General features: G+C 61.0%; 1 protein-coding gene across 1 annotated transcript in view; it reads right to left on the minus strand.

Moving 5' to 3' along the window:
- Positions 1-13,008: 13,008 nt before the first annotated feature.
- The window catches only part of PKP1 (plakophilin 1), a 43,470-nt gene continuing 40,941 nt past the window's right edge, over positions 13,009-15,537 (minus strand). The window contains exon 14 of the mRNA XM_033846374.2: positions 13,009-15,521. The gene's annotated coding sequence lies outside the window, so the exon portion shown is untranslated. The remainder of the gene's footprint in view (positions 15,522-15,537) is intronic.

Here is a 15,537-nt window from a genome sequence, read left to right on the forward strand (position 1 = left end):
ACGGGGGCTCTCACCACTGCCCCCAAGAGACCCACCAGAGCTCCTGGGCACGGCCCACCTCACGCTCCCCAGTCGACAGCTGCACCAGTGTCCCAGCCTCTCCTCCGTAATGGTCCCCTCTCCTGCCACCAGAGAGAGGGGCATCGAGCCCAGAAGTGGACACCAGAATTTTCCAACCACCACCAAGTCCCCACGGGCTCTGCTTCCTGTGTCCCAGCATCTCCCTGGGGCAGCAGGATGGGATGATGGTGAGGTCTCCGTGCCGAGCACTGCACCTCCCCTCCCGACAGGGTCCTCATGCCCGTCTCTCTGCTTCAGTGGGCATGGTCTTGCCTTTGAAAACCCCGTGCAGAGGCGGACGCGGAGGGCAGCTTCCCTGAGGCCAGGTCCCGCTTCTCTCTTCTCCTGAGGTCCCCCGGTGCCCAGGAGAGGCCCTCGGGTGCCCCAGCGCCATCCCCATGCAGAGCTGGCTGTGCTCTGACTGTGGCAGGTGGTCCAGTCCCCACCCTGGCATCGTGAAACGAGCCCTACCCTTGACCCGAGTGCCGCCTCTGGCTGGAGGCCAGCAGGCCCCTGTGTGCCCTTCCGTTAGCACCACCCATAAGCGAAGGGTCTGGGCAGGCGGGCTCACCAAGGAGAGAGTGAGTGAGGGCCAGGGCCCAGAGCCCAGGGCAGGGGGCCCTTCCAAGTCCAAGGCAAGGGTGTGCGCTCTCCCCATTCTCTCCTGGGAAGCGGGGGGACCACGACATGTGCACTGAAACCCTTCGATGGACTCAGGATGTGGAGGTGCCTGGGGTGGGGGCACGCCCGCCTCTCCCTCAGCTCTTCCTTCCATCATTCTCGTGCTGTCCACGCAGCAGGGCCAGAACCAGACACTAAAGGTGGGGGATGGCCAGAAGCCGGCCTGGGTGTCCTGACCAGCTGCCCATCAGACACCTGACCCCTGCTGTGCCCAGCGTCCCCTGTACCCCAGGCGCCCCAATCCTTCCGGGCCCCACCTTGCCCTGCTTTGGCCACACCCCTTGCCTCGGGGATCTGTCGGTCCCCTGTGTACCCACGTGCTCAGGGAAAATGACCTCCAGGCTCCGAGGCTCTGGGTCAGAGACGGAGACCCTTCCCGTCCCTCAGGCTCTCTCTCCACACTGGTGCGCGTCCCGGGCAGAGCTGGTTCATATTATGCCCACTTTCAAGGTGGAAAAGCTAAGAGACAACAACGGGTTCTCCTGGGGCCTGCTTGCCTTGAAACCCAGCGCTTCCGGCTGGAGAGCACATCAAAGTCCAGCCCTGCACTTCCCAGCTCTGTGGCTCTGAAGGCAAGTTACTTGCCTTCTCTGTGCTTGAGTTCCCTCATCTGAAACCTAGAGCCGCACCTGTGCGGTGACCAGTGCTCGCTGCCCATCAAGTGTGTGACGGATGTTGGCCGCTGTCTCTGCTGATTCGGCTGTAACCTGTCACCGGCCCCCTCCGGGGCTCAAGCCAGGTCAGCAGCGCTGGGCCCGGGCTGGCCCTCCTCGTGCAGGGTCTACGGAGCCCCCAGAAGCCTCTTTTCTCTCTGGGTTCCAGGTCAGGCCTTCTCCTTTAGAGACCCCGGGGCTGGGGGCAGCACCACCCTGCTGCTGCTGGCTGGCCCTGCCCGGAGCTGGCCTGGGTCGGTGCCACTGCCCACAGGAAGCGGCAGAACTGGCTCCCAGCTGGGGCTCCACCCCTGATACTGCAGGCTGGTTTCTTGAAAGGGTAGGGCAGGGCCCGCCCTGGGGCCGGGTGGGGGGGGGTGCTGGTGGCGCTCCTCCTGGCCAGACTGTCCCACAGGCCCAGGTGTCTGTGTCCCTGCGGACTCGCCGTGGCACTGGCCTCTCTGGGTTCACTTCCCCTGGGAAGTCCAGCCCCCCCACCAGGCCGACCTGGGCGGAGACAGTGTGAACTGGAGAAATGCTTGGGAGAGGGCAGGCTCACCCCTTTCCCCACACACAACACGCCCGCAGGTGTTCCTCACTCTGCCCCCGTGCACGCCTGTGTTGGCCGCTTTACATGTGTCCTCTCTGGCCAACCGCCCACGGTCCCCAGGCCACATCCCCTGTCGATAGGGAAACAGGTTCAGAGGTTTAGGCGCTGTCTGAGGGCCGTTCACTTAGTAAGTGCAAAGCCGGGGTTTGAACCGGATCTACGGCTCCAGAGCCAGGACTGCCTAGCTAGCTCGCGGGCCTTGCTGCTGGGAGCACCCTAAACCTCCCCAACTTCAGAGCCCCCCCGCCCCCTGGGAACCCTGGGAGCCCTCTGGGGTGGCCTGGGTCGATGCAGGGCAGGAGGGCAGAGCTGGGCTCTGCTCCCTCCCCACCAGCCCAGAAACAGCAGCCCCTCCTGGCAGCCTCTCTGCCCCCTTGGGAGCTGGGGGACCAGACAGGGGATGTGCCCTGTTCAGCACGGGAAGGCCAGCCTGAAGGGCAGGGACTCAGTCAGGGGCCTCCCCCTTCTCGGGGCAATGACAGCCCATCCTTGTGACCATGTGGTTGGGGGGAATCAGGAAGCACCTGTCACTGCTTTGCTGCTGGGTCACCCCGACTGCACAGAGAGGGACCCCAGGGTGGAGGGGCTGGGCCTGGCTGCCCTGTATTGCTGGGGTGACAGGGACGCCCCAGGGAACGCTTGCAGCCCCCCGCAGTCCAGCCAGATGGAGTAAGCTCTTCCGTTTGCCCAAACGTCCCACACTCTCCCCCCGCCGCCCTCTCCTCCCTGTCCCTGGACGGCCCTCCTTCCCGCTCTCCCATCCATCCCTCGGGGCCTCGCTCAAGTCACGGTTTCCCCAGCAGTCTTGCGGGGAAGACCAGCTCCTGTGGCCTCCCGGGCGATGCCTCCCTGAGAGCCCCACGCTGAAGGCCCTTCGCTCTGCGCCTGTGATTCAGACGCCAGGTCTGGGCGCCCCACGCCCTCCGCGGCACCCTCCCTGGAGCCTCAGCTCCACCCACCCGCTCATCCCTGGTTCTCAGCCTCCACCCCAATGGCTACAGGAATTTAAATGGCTCTCATTGGAAGACTCAGGAGAAAACTGTTTCCATGTGGCGCTAAGCGCCCAGGCCCCAGGGGCAGCCCCGCCCCGCGGCCCCGCCCGGCGGTCCCACTCCGCAGACCGGCTGCACTGCACAGCTTCAGGGAGCCCCAGTCCCAAAGCAGTTTCCGCATAAAGTGGGGCCCGGGCACTGGCACCCCGCAGGAGGCGGGCAGGGCTGCTCTTCAGGGAAGTGGAGGGCGGGCTGGAGGGGGTGTGAGGCCCTGGAGGCTCGGGGCTGAGAAGTGCCGAGATGGGGCTGAGATCACGTGCTGGGCTTGCGGGGGAGGGTCGGGAGACCCTGTTCAGCACCTGCTGCCGCACTCCTCCCCTCCCGCCCCCACCCCTCCCCTGCCAGTTCCCCAGAGGAGCAGCCCACGGGTGCAGGTTGCTGAGAATGAAGGGAGGGGTCGCTTCATTTCTGCTCGGTGCTAATGGCCAAGCAGTTTTTTTTTTCCTCTGGACTTGACGTAGTCACCCCTCTGGCTCCACATCTCCTACCTTCTGGGGTCCAGGGCAGGCGGTGAGTAGTGGGCATAACTTACAAGCCAGCTCCACGATGACACAGACAAATGATGTCAGATCAACATGAGGCCCTTGCTGTGCGCTGGGGCGCCATGCGTAATTCACGGGCGATAGCTCAGTCCCGCGCCGCGTCAGGGCCCACGTAAATAACACCCTCTACGTGAGGGACTGGGGCTCAGAGAAGCTGGGTGACTCATCCAACGCCATGCAGGGCAGGACGTTTGCTGTTTTGATTACGATTTTTAAATTGTTTGCCTGGTACGCTTTGTACCAAATTGGGTATCTGATAGAAACCAAGAAAGGCGTGTTTTTAAGCAATTGCTTCTGTATTTTAGCCAACAAAGGTTTGAATAATTTCTGATTATATGATGCAAAGTCTGCGTGCAGCAGTCCCGATGGTGGGAAATCGAGCGTAAAATAACACTCACATGTGTCTGCTGCTCCCCGGGCACCCTGCCGGCCGTCTGGCTGGTGAGCCGGAGGTCTTGCTGCTGTCCTCGCTCAGATTAACATCGGCCTCACCCCACTCAGCTGTGCTGGTTGGTTTTCTCATCTCTCTCCTTCTACCCTGGGAGCTTCCTGGGGCCCTGGCTCAGTCATCTGTGGAGCCCAGTGTCCAGCCCCATATGGTGAATGGATGGAGGAAGAGATCATTCTCATCCAGCCTGTCTGGTACAGGATTTAATCATCTGAACATCAAATATTGATGGGGAGGGGCTTCCCTGGTGGCGCAGTGGTTGAGAGTCCGCCTGCCGATGCAGGGGACATGGGTTTGTGCCCCGGTCCGGGAAGATCCCACATGCCACGGAGCGGCTGGGCCCGTGAGCCATGGCCGCTGAGCCTGCGCGTCCGGAGCCTGTGCTCCGCAACGGGAGAGGCCACAACAGTGAGAGGCCCGCGTACCGCAAAAAAAAAAAAAAAAAAAAAAAAAAATATTGACGGGGAGGGCAAATAAGGCAAAACTGTCCCATTATAGCTGTCCTAGCTTGTACAGTCAAAGCACTGAATTAACCCCAAACAACTGAAACTAGAAGAAGGACAACTTTGATCTTGAAAGGTCGCGATGTGCGCCTCACTCACGTGACATCAGCGTGAGCGCCGGGTCTGACTGATGACTGGCCTTTCTACCATGAGGCTCGTCCGTCCTTCCGTGAATCCAACACACGCGCAGCGAGCAGAGCCCAGCGCAGGTAGTGACTGTTGTCAGGGTCATAACTGGCCACAGCGCAGGAGCTCCAGGTCTTCATAGACCAGGGAGAGAGAAAGTAACACATTAAGCCCATGAATAGATAGATACTAATATGCAGATAGAGGTACGCACATGTACACGCTTAGACACACACATGTGGAATGTGGGAGCCATGGCTGGGTTGGCGCCCAGAGTGAGCAGGGGTCCCCAGAGGAGGAGAGCGGAGCTGTCGGGGGGCAGAGGGAATGCAGGGCAGGGAGGTTGGTGTGATCCGGGGCCTGAAAGAGTCAGGCAAGAGGAGGTGGGAGAGGAGTCAGGGAGGCCGGCAGGGTCCTGGGGGCCGGGGGAAGGGGGTCGATCTTCCTCGGTGTGATGGGAAGTCACCGAGGGTTTCAGGCAGGAGGACACATTTTGGTTTACGTTTCAAAAAAGATCACTTTGGCTGTGACGCTGCCAGAAGGCATGTGGGGAGACCAGGTGGGAGGCTGTTACCGTGGCGACGGTGGGGCAGCAGGTGGGGCAGCTGAGGTCCTGGCTGGGGGTGGAGGAGGTGAAGCGATGGGGTTCTGAGATCGTAGGTGTAGAATCTTGTGGCGCGAGTGCCCTGCAGGTTGCACAGGTTCTGATCCGCTCCCCAGGCCCGCCTCACCTGGTCCCTCCAGCATCACCCCAGACCCGGGAGGGCCTGGTGGGAAGAGCCATCTGCCGCCCGAGGGACGTGCCCCCAGACCCAGCTGCTTCAAACCAGAGCTGCTCAGAGACGCACCACAGCGAGATGGGCATTTGCCCCAGAAGTTGAGCCCGTGCGGGTTCCTTCACCAGGGACAGTCTTGCTACAGGAGAAACACACACGCAGTTGGGCTCAGCCGTGGGCTTTGGGATGCAGCCATGCTGCGTCCTGCCATGAGGGCTCCTGTGGTCCAGGACTGGAAAGAGTGCCCGCACTCCCACCACTGCTGCTCTAGCCATAGGCTTCCTGCCATGATCCAGGGCCCGTGAGGCCTCTACCCTGGGCGCGACCTCCGTGGGGCAGACCACACCACCTGTGTGCGCCCCGGACACCCCCAGACCCAGGAGGGGGCCCAGGGGTGACTGCGTGTGGCCGGTGGGGCTTGGGGGAGCTTGGACGGGGGGCTGTGATGGGGCTCAAGGCCCTCCCAGAGTCAGAAGAGACGGGGTGGAAGAAACAGGTTGGGCCGCTGGCCAGGGCCTCGGCTACCACGGCTGGGGAGGCCTGGCGTTTCCAGGGTTTCTCCCATCCACGGAGGCCGAGGTGCGTGTAGGGCACTGTGGGACCAGCTGCAGGGGACAGGATGGGGACGGGTCACCGTAAGCTCTAGAAAGGCTCAAAGTAGCTACCCCTCCCCCAGGGCAAGAGAAGGCGGTTTGGGGGGCTTGACTGTGGAAAGCTGGGGGGCTGGGAGCGTGGGGTCCCAGGGCGTGGTTTAGTGTCCCTGAAGAGAAGTGGGCGCATCACAGCGTGGCCCAGAGCTGCAGTCCGGTGAGTCTGCTGCTTGGACTGTCCCCTCCACGACCCACCTCTCGGGCGCCCTCCGTCCCCTCTGAGCCTGCGGACGATGAAGGAGAGGACCCGATGGAGCCTCTCCGTGGAGGGGAGGGGAATGGCCTGATACCCATGGGACCAGGTAAGAGCCGCTGTCTCCTTCCCCTGGCCTACCCCCACGAGTGGGGTCCGCGTGGAAAGAGGCATGGGGGATGGCGGAGCGCAGGCCCTGTCCCCCCAGGTCTATGCGTGCTGGCGGCGGGGAAGGCGGGGAGCTGTGAGTTGAATATGAAGCAGGCGTTTGAGGTGGGTTAGGGTGGAGTCTTCATGACTAAGATGTGACGGTTGAAAGAACTGAAACGGCTAAGTCCAACACCTTGATCCACCACCCTGCAGGGCAGGGGCTTCCCTGGGGCTCGGTTGTGGCCGTTACTGAGATAAAAATGAGACTTTCATAAGGAAACCTCGACTCTTGGAGTTGGGCATCCCTGGCACAAAGGCTAACCCTGCTGTGCCCTCCCCTCCCCGTGGCGCTTCCGGCCCCTTTCCTGTTTTATTATTCATTGTCTGCATACTGTGCGTTTTCACTGTTTATCTTGTTTTTCTTCTGTCTCTCTCCATTCACTGTAAGCTCTAAGAGACCCAGGATTTGTCTTTTTTGCCGAATTCCCATCTGAATCCCCAGCATCAAGACTGTGGCTGGCGCACAAAGTGTGCAGTAACTGTTTGTTGAGTGAATGAATGAACGACCATTTATCCCCAGGGAGTCGAGGCTTGGCACTGGACGGGTCGCCCATCCCCAGTGCTCTAAAAAGGTCAGAGAGAATCTTGCTGCTGGGAAAGGAACAGAGAGATTCGTGGGCCTGGGGCCGGGGCAGTTGGATATTTGACACTCAGAAGAATTTATCACTGGAAGGGAATTCACAGAGTTTTCAGCTGCTGGCAATGGAGAGGCCAGGGCTACAGGGCCCTGAGTGAATGGCTGGGGGGACCAGTAGGAAAGGCGTTTTTCCCAGGAAGGAGATTGGGCTGCCTTGCCGGCCGACAGTGGGACCGTTGTTTTGGCCATCAGACCCCATCCTGCACCTGCTGGGCCGGGGCTGGGCGGGGGTGGGGGGGCAGGTGGGGAGTGGGGAGCCCGTGGGTGCCCCGGAGCCCGTTGTTAAGCGCACAGCCTCTGAAGCCCCGCCCTGGGTTAGTCCCAGTTGTATCACAGACTTGCTCAGTGCCCTTCCTGTGCCTCCGTTTCTTCGTCTGTGAAACGGGGTGACGTGACCACTGGGTCATTGTGAGGAGGAAACGAGCGTATTTAGATCTGAGAGCTTGGAGCAGCAGCTGGGGGAGGCCTGGGAGTGTTTGCTGGCATCTCGGATACTGTGTGTGTCCCCCGTCCTTCTCCTTCCCGGGGGTGCCCAGCTCCCCTCTGCCTCCCCTCAGATTCCCGCAGCTTAGGCTCCCCTCACCCAGCCCAGGGCACAGGGCGGGCCTTGGCCGCCCCTCCTTCCTGCTCTCTCCCTCCTGAGGCAAGCCTGGGACCGCTGGTCATGGGAAGATGGGCCCACCGTGCCCTGCCCTGCAGCCCCCAGCCGCGGGGGGAGCTGACGGCACACCCCTCTTCCAAGGAATTAGGGCTTACCTGGGTGGGGTCTCCAGGCCTTGCAAGTGAATTACTGTCACCCTCCCCGTGGGGTCCGGGGCGGACTTGGCCAGCTGCTCGGCCTTGGCGTCCACCTTCTGGGCCTCCCACCCCGTGCCTGCTTCAAGTCCGGGCCCCCAAAGGTCTCGCTGTCAGGCTCTCCCCACTTTCCTATAATTCTGCAGCCCCAGCTCTGCTTCCTGGTATCTTTTCCCTCCGGTCTCCCTTCTCTAGTAGGTCTGCTCTTCCAGGGAGCCTTCCTGGACTGGCTAGGACCTCGCTGCTAAGTGTGGCCCACAGCCGCGCGGCAGGAGCACCCCTCGGGGGCTGGCGGAAACGAAGAAGCTCAGAGCCTGCGTTTGAACCCGATTCCAAGGGGCCACATGCACGTTACAGCTTGAGAATTACTGAGCGAGGTCCCTCTTGCTGTTCCAACCCCGACAAGATGGAGATTCTGGGAATCTGGGTCAGCGGGTCAGGCTGACTGGGGACAGAGGAGGAGGCGTCTCAAATTCTGTAAATAATGACACAGGTCTGCTCGGGCCCCATCCTGAATCCTCCTTCGACCACAGCCTGCCCACCAGCCTCTCCTGCTGGCTGAAACCTGGACACACCAACTCCCCTGGGAGGCTGTCCCCGTCATGGGACCCTCTCAGCTGAGGCAGAGGCCCCCTCAGGCCATGCCTGGCTGGTCTGCCACTAACGTGCTCCAGGGGGATGTCTGCCCGGGGCCTCAGAATCTCCCTTCACCTGGGCTGCGGCAGACGGGCCCAGACTGGCTCCCTGCAGGGAGACAAGGTTGGGGCGGGGGACTCACGTCACCTCCTCCCTCTTTCTCGCTCTCTCTGCTCCCACGCGTGTGAGCACTTAAAGCTTCTGGGGGTCCTGAGTGAAGGACGCTAAGTGCTTAACCTCATTTACAGTCTCCAGAGCTTAGACCTCCTTTGTCACTTAGCACCTAAGAACGTCCTGTGGGAATGACTTAGGGAAACGCTAATCTGATTCCTTTCTATACACACGCACACATGCACACGCAATGCACACATGCAACAATGCACACACGCACACACACGCACACATGCACATGCACACACATATAGGCACACACACACACACACGTATGCACATACACCAGTTACGAAGGCTTTCATGTGAGGCTCTGGTGGGTGGGAGGCTGACACTGGGGGAGCTTCTCCCCACCGCCCTCTGGACAGCGGCCGTGGGGTCGAGGCGACGTCGCCTTGCCCAGGCTCTGTGGGGCAGGTTGTCCTCACCAGCCTTTGTTTTGAGTCCCAAATGCGATGGTTCTCTCAAATCCACCAGCCTGGCCTGGAGCTGGCACCCCGGCTGGTTGTAAAAGGGCGGAGGGAAGCGCCCTGTCTTGCCCATCTGGAGGGCGGGTGGCAGCCTGGGCTTCTGCTGACGCTGTGGTTGGACGGAGGTGGAGCTGGCAGGGCCAGTCCTCACGGCCTGACTTGCTAGCTGCTTTGGCTGGGCCTCCCGCCTCAGGCAGACACTGAGGCTGGAGGCTGTGGGGTCCGGGCACCAACCCTGGGTACCCCCGCTCCTGCCCGGCTGGGAGCTGGGGCAGGCGGGCGCCGAGGTTCGGGCTCACACAGTCCCCGGAGGGCAGGTGGGAGTTGGCCTGACTGTGGGCAACTGCTGCCTACATGCAGCTAAAGGGGGGAAGAGTGGGAACCTGGGCATCAGACCATGTTCAAATCCCAAGTCTGTCACCTACTAGCTGGGTGACCTTGAACAAGTTACTCAGCCTCTCTGAACCGTAGTTTCTTTTTTTAAAAAATAAATGTATTTATTTTATTTAATTTTGGCTGTGTTGGATGTTCGTTGCTGCACGCGGGCTTTCTCTAGTTGCGGTGAGCGGGGGCTACTCTTTGTTGCGGTGCAGAGGCTTCTCATCACAGTGGCTTCTCGTTGCGGAGCACGGGCTCTAGGCACGCGGGCTTCAGTAGTTGTGGCACGCAAGCTCAGTAGTTGTGGCTCGCGGGCTCTAGAGCTCAGGCTCAGTAGTTGTGGCGCACGGGCTTAGTTGCTCCGCGGCATGTGGGATCTTCCCGGACCAGGGCTCGAACCCGTGTCCCCTGCATTGGCAGGCGGATTCTCAACCACTGCGCCACCAGGGAAGCCCTGAACCGTAGTTTCTTTATCTGTGAACCGGGAGTGGTCATGCCTACCTTGTGGCATCGATATAAAGATTTAGGTGATTAATGTGTGGTCATTGCTCTGTACGTCTACCTGTCCCCACGGCCCAGCTGTCCTCCAGGACAACTTCAGGCCCCAGAATGCAGGGAGGCGAGGCACTAGGCTCGACCAGAACGACACACTAGGCTCACTGGGGGTCCCCTTGGTCATGGAGACCCAGGTGAAGTTTTCTTTCTGACAGAGGTGCAGAGGGTGGGATTTTAATGGCCTTGTGTGGAAGGGGTGGCATTTGTGGCCCAGAGATTCAGAACCACTTGATAAATGCCAAAGTGTTTTTTTATTAATTCACCAGTCATGAAACTTCCAACTGGTTGGCTGAAGGGCGTGAAGTCCTTTCTTACATGGGTCCCTGCTGATCCGCCGTCAGGCAGCTCATTGGCATTGACGTGCGTCCCCGAGAGGGCTGACATGCTGGCCAGTGACATCAGTCCTCTGCTGAGCCAGAGGATGACCAGTCAGGCTGCGGGACGCTTGCTGGGGTCACTGAGGCATAGTTTGCCCCGTGGCCTCGCTCTCATTAGCCCCGTATTCTAACCAAGCCGGCCCCAGACGGGGTGACCCTCACAGCATTTCTGGGATCCGAGCTTCCATGGATCAGAACTTTCTCTTCATCAGCACGTTGGCCCAGCAGCCCTGGCACCAGACGTGAGATCCTAGGAGGAATCACTGAAGCTTGAATGACACAGCGGAGCCCCCGTGTCCGGCTGTTTACGGGGTCCTCAGCTCTGACACTGGGACGTCCCCGTGGGCTGGGCCCCAGGAGGCCGGGTCCCGCCCCGCTTGTGTCGCAGCCGTGCCGTGCGGCTCTGGGCCAGCCTCCCTGGGCCTGTTTCCTCTTCTATGAAGGGGACGTTAGTCCCCTGAGCTCTGCCTGCCTCACCAGGGGAAGCAAGCGAATACCCTAAGGCTTTGCAAGGTAACAGGGTTATTTTGTGGTCCCTCAAGTAAAAAGCCTGTTGTTAGGATGAGTAAGTTCCGTTCACTCTTTCTCTGGGTGCGCTGGGCGGCAGAACGCCCTGCGTGCTAAGAGGTGACGAGTGAGGCCTGCAGGGTCTCCAGGGCAGCCTGGACTCCAGGAAGAAACGGCAGCACAGCTCGGGGTGGACTGGCTGTGGGCACCCTGGACCTGGGGCCTGGGCGACTCAGGCTCAGGGCTCAGGAGACGCCTCTGCACAGTCCAGGCTTGCAGCGGCTCCTGGCGCCCCCGCTCTGCGCTCCCTCTGCCCTGGGACCCCCGAGGCCTCCCACTCCCATCTGCAAATCCTGAGGGGCCAGAAGGGCCTGTGCCCCCTTGACCAGGGACAGCGACATCACGTCCCTTCAGCACCCGTACACATTAAATGCACCACGACCACATAGATCGGAGTTCTTTACCGTCAGTTTTACTTTCTGTCATCACATCACCTGTGGGGACTCCTGGGCAGGGAGACAACGAATCCACACGTGGTTTCCACGTTTGTAAACGCTGGACATGAGGACGGTGGGGACGGAACATTGTATTTTGCATCGTAGGGTCGTCGTGAAAGAGCTGCTTCACAGCAGTGACCGTGACCCGGAGCAGCAGCGGACGATCCCCGTGAACATGAGCTGCGGGGAGGGCCGAAGGGCGTGCCGACTCCATTTATAAGAAGCACAGGTCGGTCAGGACAGGGGCTGCCCTGGGGAGCAGGACAGACACAAGCGAGGCCTGAGGGCCACCGGGAGCCGGTCACTTTCTGTTCTTGATCTGGGGGCTGGCGCTCTGCGCTCAGTTGGCAGAGATTCACAGAGCCGCCCGTACCGAAGCCGTGCGCTTTCCTGTGTGTACGCTTTGGTTAAGTGACAGCTCACCAGTTAAACGCTTATTCATCTTTTTTTCTAATTAAGCAGCCATTTTAAAAATAATTAATTTATTTATTTTTGGCTGCATTGGGTCTTCGCTGCTGCGCGCGGGCTTTCTCTAGTTGCGGAGAGCCGGGGCTACCCTTCGTTGCGGTGCGCAGGCTTCTCATCACGGTGGCTTCTCTTGTTGCGGAGCTTGGGCTCTAGGTGCGCAGGCTCAGTAGTTGTGGCACGTGGGCTCAGTAGTTGTGGCTCACGGGCTTAGCTGCTCTGCAGCATGTGGGATCTTCCCTGACCAGGGCTTGAACCCATGTCCCGTGCGTTGGCAGGCGGATTCTTAACCACTGCGCCACCAGGGAAGTCCAAATCCTTATTGGTTTTGAAGCTGTAGTTTGATCTCACGTTTTGGAGGCCCCAGACCTGGTGTATCAACAATCTGGGCCCCAGACAGGCCGTCTTTCTCCCGCTAGGCTGAGGTAGAGCCCTCCTCCCTGGCCTTGCTGACCGTCACCAACTGAGGGATGACCCAGAGGTCAGGTCCATGGGCTCTACACAGAGGTCACTGCCCTCCCAGGCTGAGAAGAGTCCTCTCCAGCCTCCTCCATCCGGGAGCCCACAGCCATACGTCTGACCACCACTTGGAGCTTATTCCCCGTGACTTAGAAAGTTCCGTGCGCCTGCCACGTCCCTTACGAGCCTCTTGAGGCAGGGGGCCCCAGCCCGTCCTGCAGGACCCAGGGAGAACGTGCTTTCAGTAAACGGGAGCTCCCTTTATAGCCCTGAAGCTCACGTCCCCCAGGGCCTGCCTGGACATGTTCCCCTGGGGGTGGCTTTCCCTTTACAGGCTGTGGGACACTGGGCTTGTCTATCCCCTCCCTAAGCCCCACGTGACTTATTTGTAAGATTAGCGCAGCCACACCAGTGTCCTGGAGACGAGGACGGAATATGGGACCCGGAGCGGGTGGTGCCCCCGCACGGTGACCCCAGTCCTTGCCTGGCGCAGGGTCAGTGAGAGGGGATCCCCTCGGCCCTCAGCAGCTCCCCCAATAATCCACTGCTCGGAAGTGTTCAAAGAAATGCCAGCAATTTATTGATTTCCTATATTTCCAAAAAAAGCAAACGCACAGTGTACCCCCCAGGGAAACGGGCCTGGCCAGCGCTAGGTTCCTCCGCAAACATGGAGCGGGGGCGGGGGCACGGGCTGCAGAGTGCCCCACCCTCCCTCCCTGCCCAGCCAGAGCCCCTTCCTCACTGTCCCAGCTGCCCCCGCCCCAGCCAGGCTCCAGGGTGGATGGGACCAGCTCTGCCTCTGCGTCCCGGGGGCGGCTGAGTCTGCGCTGCTAGGCCGGCCCCGCTGCACCGGCTGCCGGTGGCCAGTGACCAGGTCTGTCTTACGCGCAGGAGGCCCTGGGTCGGGGCAGCGACAGGGAGGACAGGGTCCTCCCCCACTCGGCGTTGGACCGTCCTGTTCCGGGTGTCGAGCCCGACAGCGCGCGGCTGACGTGTGCTTCACATCCTGAGCTGTGCCTCAGCGGACCCCGTGCTCCTTCTGTAGGAAATTTATCCACAGGCCCCTCCGAGGTCTGCCTCTTCCAAAGCGACAGGCCCGGGTGGCTGGCCTCAGAAGTCATGAGAGAGGTGACCAAAGCCAGGCCTGGCCTGACGGTCCGCCTGGCCCACGGGGGTCTGGAAAGCTGCCCATCCCCAAGGCAGAAGCTGGGCCCTGGTTCCCAACCCTGCGGGGGAAGGAAAGCCGAGGGAAGGGGCACCCCCACAGGGTCATCGGCTAGTTCCCTCTCGCCCTGACTGGACTGCATGGTCCTCTCACACTGGGGACCCCTAACGCCAGGGACCCCAGGGCCCCTCCTTCCTCCAGGAGAACGTGAGACGGGGGTGTGGCCTGTCCGTTCACTGACGTATCCAGAGTGCTTACAACACTGCCTGGCTCTGTACGTGTTTCTTTGAGAAACCAGTTCCTCTGGGCCCTGAGGGCTGGCAGAGGGGACAGTCTACTGGCACCAGCTCCCCACGGGCCCTGAGAGAGAGGCAAGCCACCACCACGAGGGGCGGGGAGGACGCGGCACAGACCCAGCACCAGAGCACGCCTGGCTGCGTGGCCCGTCATCTCGGGTCTGTTCCCCACCCCCTCCCTAGTCCCGTCCTGCTGCCACATCTCTCATCAGGAGGGTCCTCAGTGCAGAGGCTCTGACTGCTGGGGTGAGTGGTGGGGCTGGACGGGGCGTGGGGGGAACTCCAGGCCGGGAGGAGGGAGGAGGGAGGACGAGGCAGCCAGTTCCCCTCGATCACCACCAGTGCCGCTCGGCGGGGACGCTGTGTCCTGCCCTGTCCTACAGTGCAGACCAAGGACCATTTCCACAGCCCTTCTCCGGAGGCCCCTCCTCTACTTCTCATCTGAAATGCACAGGAGTCTGGGGTCTGGGGTGGCCAGTGTCCCTGGTGGGCCTCTTATCACGTCCCCTGCGGTTTGCGCAAAGTAGAGACAGAGGGCTGGGGTCGGGGAAGAAGCGAGCGGCCTCTGGCTGGGATGGGGGCGGCTCTCCTTCCTGTTCTATCCAAATTCCCTTCCTCCGAGTCTCCTGGGACCCAAAACACTCCCTCGCTTGGCTCTCGGCAGGCGCACAGGGCAGGACCCTCCTGGCTGACTCCCTGCCCGGCCCAGCCTGCCCCTCCGCTGGGAACACGAGGACCAAGCTGCCAGTCCCTGAACAGCTGCTGGGCCTTGAGCACCATCCTTCCTTCTTTCTCCTGCAACAAGTGGATTCCAAGCCCCCGGAAGGCAGGGGCTTCCCAGGCTGAGCCTGCTCTGACGGGTACACAGCCCGCGAGAATGGCCAGGCCCCCTCTCTGGCACCTACCCTCGGGACAGCCTTCACACAGCAAAGCCAGCGTGCCTGTCCTGGCCCATCTTGCAGACGGCCGCGTGGCACCGGGGGCTGGGCCGCACAAGCGCACAACTAGATCTTCCCAGGAGATACACCGAACCCCGCCGACCTCCCTTCCTGCAGAGCTGCCTCTTAGCGGGGGTTGAGCCCCCGGCCTCACATATTCCCCACCGCGCCCCGCCCCCTGCAGAGGTCCCTGTGGGCCTGGCGCTGGCGTGGCCCCTGCCCCGGCACACACAGCTCAGGACGACGGGGAAGCTACACCCAAAGCACACATTGTCCGCGCCCGTGAGGGCGAGTCCCTCCACCACCGTGAGCTGCAGTCCGGCAGCTCACACAGCTCTTTGCAGTTTCAGGTCCTGCTCTCAGCACATGCGCACACACACACACACACACACACACACACACTATACACATGTATATGTACCGTTTCTCGGCCAAAGAAGTATTGACATCAGATGTAAGCTCCCTTAACTGAAGAAAGCCCCCCAACCCTCCCCAACCCCCATTGCCTGTCAGTTCCCCCAAGAAAAAAAAAAAAGAATCTAAACGTATTCTTGTCATCCACAGCGTCCCGGTTTGCTCTCAGCTGTGGTTAAACATTTCCCAATACTGTGCAGCTGGACAGAATACCCCTCCAGCAAGGCCCGAGTCTTCTCAGCTGGATCGTATCGCGTCTGGAAAAGGACAAGG

The sequence above is a fragment of the Tursiops truncatus genome, chromosome 1 (genome assembly GCF_011762595.2).
Source record: "Tursiops truncatus isolate mTurTru1 chromosome 1, mTurTru1.mat.Y, whole genome shotgun sequence".
NCBI lineage: Eukaryota > Metazoa > Chordata > Mammalia > Artiodactyla > Delphinidae > Tursiops > Tursiops truncatus.